General features: G+C 45.5%; 1 protein-coding gene across 4 annotated transcripts in view; it reads left to right on the forward strand.

Moving 5' to 3' along the window:
• The window catches only part of PRKG1 (protein kinase cGMP-dependent 1), a 2,834,149-nt gene that overhangs the window by 798,908 nt on the left and 2,021,512 nt on the right, over window positions 1–13,729 (forward strand). The gene's annotated exons all lie outside the window — the stretch shown is intronic.

Here is a 13,729-nt window from a genome sequence, read left to right on the forward strand (position 1 = left end):
GAGGGGACCAAGTTATATCATCACAGGGCAGCTCAGCGACCAAGGTGACAGTCTCCTTGTTGTAGCAACAATTAGATGGGGGCACAGGGCATGACGAATAAGGCCAACAGCAGGACTTGAGCGTTGACTTTGACGCTGGCATGCTGGGGAAGCCCTTTTGCAAGCCGGGCTGTGGTGGTGCATTTGGGGGGAGTAGCCTCAAGCACTTGGTTTCTCCCAGCGTATCCCAGGCTCCTTAGTCCGGCACAACAGTGCAACTTTACAGAGATCAATGCCATAGTCTGGCCATCTCACAGCACTGAGGGGTGTGGAGAACATCTTCCAGGTTGCCAGCAATGTGAGAACCAGTGTGCCTAAAGACCCCTCCCCTCAGCCCCAAACAGCCAGTTCGATGTTAGGAGTATGTGGGTGACCATGAAGGCATTTCAAGTCTAGGGCAGCTTTTGGAATGCAAGCTCACAGCTGAGAGTACCATCCTGAGTCTCCTATCTGAGCATTCATTGCACTACGCAAGCACGCCTTTGAGAATTCCAGGGTTGTTGTGGAGACTGGGCTGCTCTTAGGCAGACGATGGGCTCTTCTGGGAATAATCTGCATTTCACTCCCCACCACACCCTTTCCAAGCCGTTACCTGAGCTGAAGTTGCCTATTAAGGTCCATTGGTGACACCAGATAACTGTGGGAAAACTGATAGCTTTGGGTCAGTGCAGACATAGCTTCTTTGACTGTCTTTCCCTTCCTTATTCTCCAGGTCTCTCATGCTTCAACCATGTCACTTCTTTCTTGTGCATCGACTTGAACTCTCTTCAACTCCACATTTGCCCTTATCTTACACTACACTTTCTATATTTAAAATGAGCCCAATACCTATTTTCTTTCTGGTGAGATTAACGAACTTCTAATATAGTGTCCAGAAGCAGACCGTGGTCTATGTGAAAATTGGGAGATTTCACAAAATGTCAGCTCCTGTGGATGGCAAACGGAGCCTGTGCGTAGCCAGTTCCATAGTATTCCGGAACGTGTCCGACCACACTGCCCCTAGCATTAACTCTGAAGCAACAGCCCAGTTCCTGTGAATGGAAAATGGAGCCGCAGCATAGCAGGTGTCGTGGTATCATTGTCTCTGAAGCTCAGTACTACTAGGAAAGCTTGCCATCTCTGTTAGGCCGGTCCAGCGAAGTTCATTAAGCTCACCTCTATTTACTCTTTAAGGAGAAACTCTCTTGTCAAAAACAGCCAATCGACTGGTTGGGTAGATGTGCCCTGCCTGGATGGGCGCCTTCCTCAAAGGTTCATATTTTTCAAGATATCAATTATCTTCCCAGAATGAAATATATTCCAGAGAGATTGGGCGGGGTAGTAGGATTGTATTCTGGAGCATGCATGATTCTGGATAATGTCAAAGTTAGGGAAAACCACACCCTCTCTTCCAATTTTTCTATCTCTGTTTTTACCTGGTAAATGTCCATGCCAAGATGCCACTGGATTGGCCGGCGAGAGAGGCCCCTCAGTTATCCACACATGTGGCCATTTTTATTTGACCCAATAAAGATCCCAGTCAAAGGAGAAACTAGGCCCTACAGAAGTCGAGTACCTAAGGTAAAAATTGGTGTTTTCAGGGTCGAAGTGTGCAAAAAAAGCAGTGGAACTTTGTACACCTATGTCATCACCCACCACTGATCCCATACCCACCCTCACCCCCAGTACAAATACCAGAGTCCTGACGTATCTCCATTTCACCCAACAGTGTATTTTATAACTCTACTATCAATACTAAAACAATCAAAGGTGCCCATGGAGCGGTACTGGCATTAGAAAAAGTAAAGGAACAATGATAGGTTTTCCATAACAGTAGAGCAACTGTGTACCCTCTAGTTCCCGCACACTTCGATCTCTGGTTGTTTTGTTTTATTTTTCATGGAGGTTTTCCTCTAACCTTTCCTGCGTTTTTTGAAGCAAGGCCTAATTTGAATATGTGCATTGCGCTTTTTGAAGGACTGTTAACAACATCAATTAAAAATGCAATGATTATAATAACATCAATATAGAAACAAATGCACGCGCAGATAAAATACACGTCTGCACCAGGGGCGTTGCTGGGGGGGGCTAAGGGGGCTATAGCCCCTGATCTTTTGGTTGTAGCCCCGGATAGAATCTCAGGAGCTACAGCCAAAAGACTAGCTAGCCCCCAGTCCCAACAGTTCTGACATCAGCTTAGCCCCGGGTCTTTTCCAAACCTAGCAACTCCCCTGGTCTGCACTGTTTCAAGAATGCCCACTAGTGGGTATTTCTGTCTCTCTCACCCTCCCCCGTCCCCCCCACATGAAACAGGGCATTTTGAGGGAAGATGGGGGCAGCAGGTCTGAGTGAGCTCACTCCCGGTGAAGTAGGCACTGCCAGCATGAGAATCGGGACTCTGCTACCGGATGAAATAATCACAGCAGCTTATTACTTTCATTTGCCGTGTGCTCGATTCTTTATCCCTTGTGAAATGTAAGCAAGTTAATAGAATTTTAAACCTAATCTTACACAAATTAGAGCATAATACCTTACATCATTTATGATTAGGACTTTCCCCTGCAGCAGAGAAGAAAATATATTAAGAAATGTGCTGCGCATTTCATATTTTAATGGTTTTATTGTTGCCCACATCAAGAGGCTCATAAATAAATCTGAATCTGCACGTGCCCAGACATATTAGCCTGCTTGAGAAAGAAGGTCGGCAGCATTGATTCATCCGCGGATTCATCTGCCAGAGAGGCAGTAGTAGGGTGCTTCGCGGATTTCATTTTCGCTGAACAATTGCACAAGCGCAAAGGGCGGACTACTTAATTGGTTTTCACAGACGAACATCGAACAAACACATCAGCAGCGTTACGGGGTCAGTGGCCTTCGATCCTCCAGAGGGCAGGCGTGAGTGACCCCCTCCTGGACAGTCTACATCTCCAAACCCTGAGGGGAAGTCCCCCGAAACTACTTTGTGATATATGGCTCTCTAATTACGTAGGTGGAAGTCGCCCACCCCTTGCCCCAAGCAACCAAGTACCAAAATACATTTCATATTCTATACGATAGTAGAAAGCAACTCCTGATCCTTCCAGACCAGGATGCGGGATGACAACGGAACCGTAAGCATGAAACACAAATTCTACCATGGAGGATCCAGTATTCATTGTTGTGTACCATATGAGGTCAGGCCAAAAAACATGAAACTATATTTACTTATTTGAACATTTATGTGGCGCAAGGTATCTAGGCGCTTAAAACCTAAGAGATAGGTTACAAGCATACATTTCAATGTAATTGATGAAGCACAATGAAGAGGTTACAGAGCAGGGTACAATGCGAGCAAGTGGGAAACCCGCATAATTTGCAATCTTGACAAACAGTATACATTATTGGTAGGGTTTGCACTATTTACAAAATGTACATAGATTGATTACACAGGCAGTCATCTTTTAGCTAAATTTGCAGGCATTCTGTTTGAACAGCAACGTTTTTAGGTTTTTACGGAAGGACCATAGGGACGTGTCCGTTCTTAGTGATGGAGGCAGGGTATTCTGAAGTTGGGTAGCAACTATCGATAAGATAGATCCGCCGGCTTTCTGTCTCCTGAATCTCGGTGCAGAGATTAGGCCAGTGTGGGAGGAGCTGGTAGCTCTGTTGGATTGGGTTTTTGCAATTTGATTGCAAAGGTATGCTGGGGCATTGTATGAAAGGCACTTATGAGTCAGTGAGAGGACTTTGAATTCAATTCTGTCTAATACTGGTAGCCAATGAATGTTGTGTCGTGTTGATGAAATGTGTTTGTGCTTGTGTATGTCTAGTGCAGCTCTGATTGCATTATTTTGCACAACTTGAAGTTTTCTGATGTTTCTGGTATTGGATCCTGCAAAGAGTGAGTTGCAATAGTCGATCCTCGAGAGGATGCGTGCTCTGCCCAGGGTAAGGCAGTTGTCAGATGAGAGGAAAGGTCTGCTTGCTCTAATTAGTTTGGAGGTATATGCTGAAGAGGAGACAATAGCATTGACTTGTCTTGATAAGGACATAGTTGAATCCATGTGGACACCTAATGTTTTAATTCATTTGACAACATTGATAATATTGACATCAATGTTGAATGAGTTATATTGTTGTGATAGGTTGTTTTGTTTTGACTTGCTACCTATGATGAGTAATTCGGTCTTCTCATCATACAGACATATTTCATTTTGAGCCATCCAAGCTTGGATGATGAGGTAGATTTTGTTGATGGTGTCTGAGTCAGTGTCGTAGGAGCCTGTGATAGGGAGGAGTGTTTTGGGTGTCATCTGCATAATTTGTATACGTTACACCCAATTTGTCTAGTTTTTGGAAGTGCAGTTTGGTAAAGGCATTATCTAGTGTGGGTAATACACAAGAGCCTTGTGGTGCACCACACAAGACTAGGGCTGGGTACATAGGTGAGGATTCTGAGAAAACTGTCATGGTATGGTTGGAGAGAAACAATTTGATCCAATTTATGACTTCCAGGGAGAAATGGGCAGCCGTTTCGAGATGGTGGCAACAGATTTTGTGATTGACCAAATCGAATGCTGCAGACAGGTCAAGCAGGAGGAGGATGCAAAAGCCCCCTTTGTCCTTAATCTGATCCATTTGTGTTTTTAGATCCAAGAGTGTTGTTTCTGTTCCATGACCTGGGCAGAAGCCAGACTGTCTAAGGCCTGAGAGATTGTTTGATTCAAGAAACTTTTGAATCTGTAGATAAGCTACTCGGTCTAAGATTTTTTGTAGAATCGGCATTGTGGTGATGGGTCGGAAAGTGGTTGGGATGTTTGGATCCAATGTGTTTTTTTTTTTAGCAATGGTAATACCCAGGCTTCTTTTAGGTCATCTGGTACTTTGCATGAGCCAAAAGAACTATTGATGAGTGAGGTAATGAAAGGGGCAAATGTGTTAGCACACTCTTTAATGAATGTGGGTGGGGGGGGCAAATGTCCCTGTTGCATCTGGAGGATTTAAGTTCTTTGATCATTTTGATGGTTTCTGAGGTAGTCAGAGGAGTGAAGGAGAATGTGTGTGTATTTTGTTGCCTTATGCATGGAGGTGCCTTTGGGGGTCTGGTCCTGGTTAAGAATCGCTTTTTTGGTTTCAATTTTATTTTGAGGGAGGGTGATCTTTTCTACCGGGGCATTTCGGATGTCCGAACACCAATGCTCGTCCTTGATGCAATGGTCAGGAGTAGGGGCAGGCGATTCTAGCTCACAAAGTATGGCAAAGAGTTCTCTGGAGTTATATTGGGTGTTCTGGACTCTCAGATTATAAGAGTCTACTTTGGCTTTAATGGTGGCCACGTTATATTCCTTAGTTAGGGCAAGGAAGTGGGCCTTATTCGCCTGTGATGGTGTGTTCCCCCAATTACATTTGGCTGCCCTTTTGGCTGCCCATAACGTTTGTAGGTCTTCTGTGAACCAGGAGTTGGCATGTGCAATTGGTTTTGATTTCCAGACACTTAACAGGTCTACTTTGTCAATAGCTGCTAAAATGGTTGTGTTGTAGAGAGTGACTATGGAGGGAGGGTCTGATTGGGGATTTGGAGAGTTAGTTATTGGGAGCAAGAGGGGTAGCATATTGTCTTTTTTGATGTTTTTCTGACTTCTTGACAGTCATGATGATGCGATGAGTGGGTTTAGCCAGATTAGTGGTTATAGCTGTTGTGAAGAGGATGGTGTTGTGGTAAGACCACAGACATGGGGTATTGGCAAGGATGTCAGTGGCACAATTCACATCTGCAAGCCAGTCTAAGGTGCATCCTTTTTCATGGGTTGGGTTGGCTATACGATGTGTGAACCCTTGGGCTGTCATTGAGTTCGCAAGGCAATGTGCTTGTGACTTAAGAGTGTCATTCAGGCCAAGGTTAAAATCACCCATAATGCTGATCTTTGATAAGTGTTTGAGTTGAAGGCTAAGAGTGCGGTAATATCATCTTTGAAGGAGGATGTTGGGCCTGGGGGTTTGTACACTATGTGGAGAGTGAGGGTGCAAGAGTGTGTAGGACCTTTTCCAGAGTAAATACTTCCCTAGATTGGAATTTGTTCTGCCTAGATCCTAAGATCAAAGGAGCTTTTTGCAATGAGAGCTACTCCTCCTTGAGTTGTGATTCTATCTTTCCTATAAATAGTGTAGCCTTCTATGATGGCTAGGGAAATTTGTTGACCTGGAGCCAGGTTTCCGTGATAGCAAGGATGTCTAATTAGATAGTTGTAATGAGGTCTGCTATTGTCTAGAGTGTGGGCTGGAAGCGATCTAGGTGAAAGTGGGAATTGATGCAATTAGTGTCCTTGTTGTTAGATGCAAGAGTTTTCAGTTCTTTTTATTTGTTTTTTAAATGAGATGGTTGGACTAGTGTGGTTTCCGTGACCCACGGTATTACCACAGTTAACTTTTTGGTGGGTTGAGGAGGGGGGAGTCTGGTGTCTGTTAGGGGGTGCATGCTTACTATCTCTAATGGGCAAGGGGCATACCGGGGTCAATTTGGAGTGAAGGTAGATACCCAATGATAGTCGTTTGTTCCTCAGAGAAGTAGCGCAGGGGGCTAGGTAGGACGCAGGTGGATTACAGTGATGTTCAGAGGTGGACCCTTCTGCACAGGGCAAGGGCAGAAAAGTAGCTGACTTAGGTAAGAAGTGGGTTGGGTGAATATCTAGTGGGTTAGGAAGTACAATAGACATTTGCAGTCTTTGTTGAAAATGGTAGGTAGGGCTACCTAGCTGGGTTGTAGTCCTCTTCAGCAGATGTGCTGTATATAAAATCAGGCATGGCACGAAAAATCTATCCTGCCTAAATCAACCAACAATTGTGGATTGGGCAAAAGCATGATGTCAATGTGCATGAATCAAGGAGGCGCACACATTTTGGAGTACATAAATCCTGAAAAGGCCGGTTATCTGGATGCGTAGGGGAAGTAGGGGCACAATTTGTAGATGCCTGGCTCAGGCAAAAACACAATGTCTGGTGCAAAAGATCCAACAGGGGGCATAAGCCAGGGAGGGGCCTAATATCAATATCTAGTGCAAAAGATCCAACAGGGTGCATAAAACAGGCAGGGGCCTTATATCAATATCTAGTGCATAAAACAGGCAGGGCCTAATATCAATATCCAGTGCAAAAGATCCAACAGGGTGAATAAAACAGGCAGAGGCCTAATATCAAGGTGCAAAGATCTAGCATTTGCACAATGTAAGGTACATATGTTTGTGGCATGCGCAAAATATGGGTGCATACATTGGATAAATGGATAATCTAAAGGTGCGGGGTGCACATGTTGAACCTGGATCATGAACACAGAAGACAAAACCTGGTAAGAATCTAGTCAATTCAGTATGAGCACTGCACCATGTGGTACAGTAAGTTGTAGGTGGGGCGTAGTATTCCATGCAAAGGTAATGGTGATTCTTTTGCATCAATGTGGTGTTTCCACCTTATGCTGCAAAGTTGCTGCGGATAATGGGGGCATAATAAAGCAGTAGGGATACCCAAAATGTGGAGATGGACAAAGTACGTGCCTATCTGAAAAGGATGATCCGTGCTGGGATCAGGCAGCGTAGATGCAGTGATACAGTGTGGCGCTTCCAGAATCAAGTCTTGGCAATGTTGATTATTTACATACGGCTGGGACGCAGCAGTGGAGGACAGATCACAGAGGCAGTTGGCTTCAGTGCGAGAGAAACCGGCGACGGGGAGGCACACCTTGGATTGAGGACAAAGTTACTAAGGGGCAGGTAATGAATGCGAGTGCGGTCATGCAGAAGCCCAGTTCCAAAGGACTATTATGGCTGGAGATTGATAGAGGCGACTTGTGGGCACAATGTGAGGGGATAGCATGACTTACATGCTCACTGGTCAGGAACAGGGGTCACGGTCACTCGATCACCATGGACAGCCACAGACAGGGGCCTGAGTGTGGGCCTTTTGGTGGGGGGCCGGCGTTCGCCTTCCGGCTCCCGATTGGACAGTTTTATGTATGCAGTTGACCAATCACGGCAGCAGCCTGCTGCACTAAAGAAGTTATGGAAGGCACTCCACGGCAAGACGGCACAGCAGCCATTTTGGGAGGGACACTGTTAGTTATAGCAGCGTGGGCCCGGCAATGAAGACACAGAAATGCACAGTTAATAACGCTCATTCCAATGAGCAGAATTGAGCACAAAGTAATGCAGCTATATTGATTATTTCTGATGCGGAGTCCGGTCGCTTCTGTACATTTCCAGGATTTCATAATCAGGCAGCCGTTATACCGCATGTAGCTCCAGTGGGTTTTCCTCTTGGTGGGCTGATGTTTGGGGCCATCTGTGGGCATCCTTCTCCTCCAATGGCGATAAGCAGCCAACAGCTTCGAGGGAAGATGAAAGGGCACATTGCCTCAAAGTAAATACGTTTTGATGATGCACAAAATCCATCACTGAACAAGTCCAATCGGTTTCTTTCAAGACCATTGACTTGCCATTCCAAAAACTTCTAAATATCACAAGTGGGTTTGAATACAATTGATGTGATGGTGTAACAGCTACATTTCAAAGTCAGCATATAGGACCTCTCTGTGGTTTCTGATTGCAGTGTCATAATTTTTGTGTTCACCTAATACAATACACCATTAAACACTGCATCCTCCGTCATTTTTTTTTTGAAAATGTAAATAAGCACATTTGCATCGTGGTAACTTCTAGGTGAGTTGCATAGAACTTGGTATATCATGAATCAGTTGAGTAGTGCAAAACAAAAGAGGTGATGGCTGGGAAGGTTAGAATTCATCTTAACCTCTAGCATTACTCTGATTCCCCCCTCCCCCTCAAAATCATTGTTCTTCGCCTGCCAAGCCATAACAAAAGGGGAAAGAGAATATGCAAATCAGGCTTGGTCCCACCCCAAAAAAGGGATCCAGCCCGAACTGCTTGGGCGCATCCTTTATGCACAAGACCACAAGCATCTCCAAACATGTTTCGGTCTTGTTGGGCCTCATCATTGAGGAGTAGCTTGGGTCTCTAGGCCCAGCAGGCACGTGACCCACATCTTAGTGTACCAATCCTACCAAGGGATTCTACAGCAAAACAAAAAAGGTGACGGCTGATAGGTTTATAATTAGGTATCCACGCATTGCATCGAATGCATAGCATCGAATGAAAAAGCATCGAAAAAAATGCATCGAAAAAATTCATTTTTTTAGGTAAAGTTTTTTTTACTATAACAGGTTTTAGGGGGTAAAAAAACAGGGGTTGAGGGTACCCCCCATTTTTTTTTTAAACGCATTTTTTCGATGTATTTTTTTCAATGGTTTTGCATTTGATGCTTTTGCATTCGATGCAATCACTAGGAACCTTATAATTAATATTAACCCCTGGCATTGCTCTGGGCGGCTCCTTTTGGTGTCTGACAAAGCCTGTTTTTGCATATGGTCTTTACCTCTCCCTTCAACATCTTCCAAAGGAACCCTCCTTCATTTTTAAGATTGGTGAACTTCTGGTTTTCTCTTTTAAAAATGGTTTCCTGTTCTCCAACGCCTCAATGTGCTCCTCAAACGACTTTAAACAGCTCTTGATGTCATTTACATCATTTTGGATCTCTGCAATGTTTGCATTCTGCAAAAGTGTATGGCCGAGACAATGGAAACTCCTTCATTAGCTTAGGAAGAGTGGGGGATTTGGGGTGCATCTTGGAATGGGTGGGGTGCGACTTCCACTTGGATCTGGCAGTCAAGAGGGATGATAGACCTTTCTCTACTGTTATCATGTTTTCATCATATGCCAACACGCAGAGTCCTATAAATAAATTGAAATACCAAACTATGGCACAATATCAGCCTTACCGGTTCCTAGATGTGTGACTCTCAGTGGAAGCCTGAACCTCAGCTGGCAGAGGGTACACAATATGCAGCACTGACCAGATCATTGTTTGTCAACATAAACTAAACTCCACCTAATGGCCACAGCTGATCACCAGAAGAGCAAGCCCACTGCCTCCAACATAATAAAACTGGCATGTGCGGGTCCCACCATGTCTGGAGCAGAGCCTCACTCCTGCTACCCTGCCACTGCCTCCCACCTCCCATTGCATCACTGCCAGCTACTTCTGAGGCATCCAGGATCACCAACACTTGCCTTGGGAGGATAGCTCTGGGGCAACATGTTGGTTTTGGAAGTCACATGGCGCGAAGCAACACGGGTTCGAACTCCGGATCCGCGCTTAGAAACCTCTGGGTATTAAGCCCGTTATAAATAGCCCATTACAATTACCAAGCACTGATGCTGCAGCAGAAAAGCTCGGGTCTGCTCCACGAAGCTGGCACAGGGAAGCTCTCACTGTCACCTCAGAGTCATAGGGGCATCAGACTACCTTCCTTATGATCAAAGGAAAAGTCTCAGTCTGCAGGGGTCAGCAGGTGTCAGCCATGAACCTCAGTTGTACAATTTTTTGATTCCACCCCAAAGTGGTAGTTCTGTACCTCATGCCTAGTTTCTGTTTCAGAGCATCTCTGTCAGAATGGCTCTGCACTCTAACTTGATCTGGTGTGCTCACTGTGGCATGCAGCCCACCCTATGAGGCCCTGCTCCCACTTCTGTTGCCAGAATATCATGTGCTCTAACAGGCTGTGGCCCCGACTCCTTAACACCCGCTCAGCTGTGCCAGACCGTGAGAGCTCCACTGGGCAAGCCGCGGCGATACATTGCCTGGGGTCAATTTGGTTTCTTCCGTTTTTTCTCACAAGTGTTTCCAGGTGACCCTTATCCTTTGCAAACACAATCCAGGGGTGGTTCATCAGCAAAGTAATAACAGTCCTGAAATATACGTTTACGTTTTACTGGTGCAAGTGCAATTATTGCTAAGGCAAACATTGACTTAGTGCAAAAAATCTATTTTTCAATGCATTTTTGCACTTCACATTAGTTCTACGACTAGGGAAACCATCCCTGGATCAAAACATCCAAATAATGTTGTTTTGCATTTGGTCTGCTTTTTTAATTTGCAACATGGCAAGCCCAATTATTACAAAGTTGCTGAAATACCACCAATGATGATTTTATTCTTAGAAATGCTGAATAAGCGCTTTGTGGTTCTGACAGAGATTATCACAATGTTCCGTTTACGCAATCCTCAAAGGCTAAGCCTACCCGTCGATGAATGTTTTCCCTTAAATAATGGCAGCATGCTTGATAGCAGGGAGGCCATCTTGATGCCTGCTGGAAGGGGTGATTCCCGCCTGATTCCTATTTGGCTTTAGGCAGATGTAGATAACAGATTAGCCGGATCCTTTGATGACCAGGCCCTCCCTTTCTAGGCGTAGACGCTCACCGAGCAGAAGCATCTCTATTGCACACACATCAGAAGCGGTGCTTTCAGCCATGCTTACCTTTTTGGTACACAATGCCTTCTGCACATCAACAGGGTGCCACATGCATATTCTAGTATTCAGCTTTTTTGAGCACGGCGGATCTCTGATATTTTAAATGTGCTCCTGCTAAATTCACAAAGCTCAAGCAGGGATGCTAGAATCTGCCAACAACATGCTCCTTTCAGGTGTGATATGTTCAGTTCTCACAGCTTTCTGCCAGAGGCCAGGTATCGGCGGCGGAGATGAACATTATAGGTTTGGCTGGGAAATTTAACTCCTAAACGTTTCGCGACACGTGATCAATCGCCGACTTTTCCCATATCTCTCCCTTCCGTGTCTGAAATGATTTCACTAAGCTTTGGCGCTTCTTACTTCTGTGCCAAGTGCTTGATGGAGGTGGCAGGACACAGTGCTTGGTGACGTAAATGATGGAAATCATCGGCGTTTCAGAGACCGCGCACACCTCCAAGATGGGGTGTGTGATCACAATGCTTAGCCAGATATAAGGAGTATCTGTCTGCGGTTTGTTTTGATTTTTCGATCTGTATATTGGTAATAATTAACTTTATAATTGTTTGTGGCATGTCTTGTTATTTTTGTATTGTCATAAGCGGTGGTGTCATTGAACCAAAGTCATTAGGGTAACAAAAGTAACCTGCCACAACTACATCGCAGGAATTTACAATACATCAATGTTGACCTCCCTAATGGTACTATTTTTCCTTCTAATTGGGTAATCTTAGTTTGAAGGAATAGGCAACAGGGTGCCCTTTGCCGGCTCTTATCTTTTCTCTTGAGATATCATTGCTCATAAACCGATACTATTGCCAGCTGCCTGATCACGAACTAAACTTTTCCTAACACCACGGATCATTCAAAAAAGAAACACATTGGGCCTCATTACACGGAAGGCGGTAATGGTTAACGGCCACCGTTAATGGTAACGGTGACCGTTAACCATTACCGCCTTACTACGAGGTCCCTTAGCGGGTTGGTGCTTTAACGCCTGCTTTTTGCAGGCGTTAAAAACCAACCCGCTAAGGGACCTCGGAGCTAATTACAGCACCGCAAAATTGCAGTGCCGTAATTAGCGCCTTCCCCATTCCCATAGAGCCCTATGGGGCAGAAATGGGAATGGGGAAGGGCAATGGCGGAAGGGGGATTTACCGCCCCACCAACCTTGGAATGGGGCGGTAAATCCCCTTTCCGCCAAGGCGGTGCCGGTACCGGCATGAGCCATGGCGCATATAGCGCCATGGCTCACCGCCTTCCGTGTAATGATGTCCATTATCTATTTAATAGAGAGCTTTAACGTGTTACAGGGCACGTGCGAGTACATCATGCCCAGTGTCCATGTTTCCTGGGCATAACTTTCAGCTAGGCCACAGGCATCCAAGACTCACCTACTGTGCCAATGGCAACTATAAGCAACTAGCCGTATCGCAGGACTGCACAACTCTCTCAAACTGGCCAGTCAGTATGACCTTTGGCTCAGCACATGGGTGACATGCTCAGGATATGGCCTGCAGCAATCCCTCATGCACCCTCAAGCCACCTCATTTGCACACTGCACAGTACCTGCAGGTTTTCCTTGTGTCCCTTTCTCCAGGCTATGCATCAGCACCCTTAGTCCCACGATCTGCCAATTTCTGTATCCCCACACCACTTGCTGTGACCATGGTCAGTGGAAACTTTACCCAGGACTGGACCATTGACTATACCTCGTAAACCCCCAAGCAAACCACTCTGGCCACTGAGAATGGCTGCAGGTCATGTTCAGTGGCCACATTGGCAAGGGTGAAGGTTTCATCCAAGCCCTGGACACCTCTTAGCCACCCACCACCACCATTGGGCAATGGTCAGTTGGTCCAGGTCAAAGCCTGTAGCTATACTCTGGGACCCGACAAGCCACCTGCTATAGCCACTAGTCTCTCCGACTTGTCCCACTGGTTCAAGGCAGGTTCAGTGGCTGAAACCAAAGACCCGACTTGAGACCACAAAAAAGATACAGCCTTTTTTTGAAGACCGAAAGCTACCCTCTGTTAAGCCGTGACCTATCCTATAGTTTGTGGTGCTAAAGTGGGCTGAAAAAAGCCCATTTTATAGTTGTTTGTATCCTGGGTCCACAGGACCCCATACAAATCAACTAGCCACAATGGCCATTTCAATTATTTTCCAAGCCATCGACAGATGGGAATGGCTGGATTTATGCTTGCCGCTTAGCAAAATGTGCAAACCCAGCTTGAATCCAGTAGAGCACGATCTCTAATCAGGGACTCCAAAAAAAGCCACGTGGTTACGCAAATGGGCTACAAACTCAAAATACGTATAAACGGTGTTCTTGTCACTTTTGGTGAATTAAAA

Source organism: Ambystoma mexicanum, chromosome 8 (assembly GCF_040938575.1).
Source record: "Ambystoma mexicanum isolate Mex_15411 chromosome 8, UKY_AmexF1_1, whole genome shotgun sequence".
NCBI lineage: Eukaryota > Metazoa > Chordata > Amphibia > Caudata > Ambystomatidae > Ambystoma > Ambystoma mexicanum.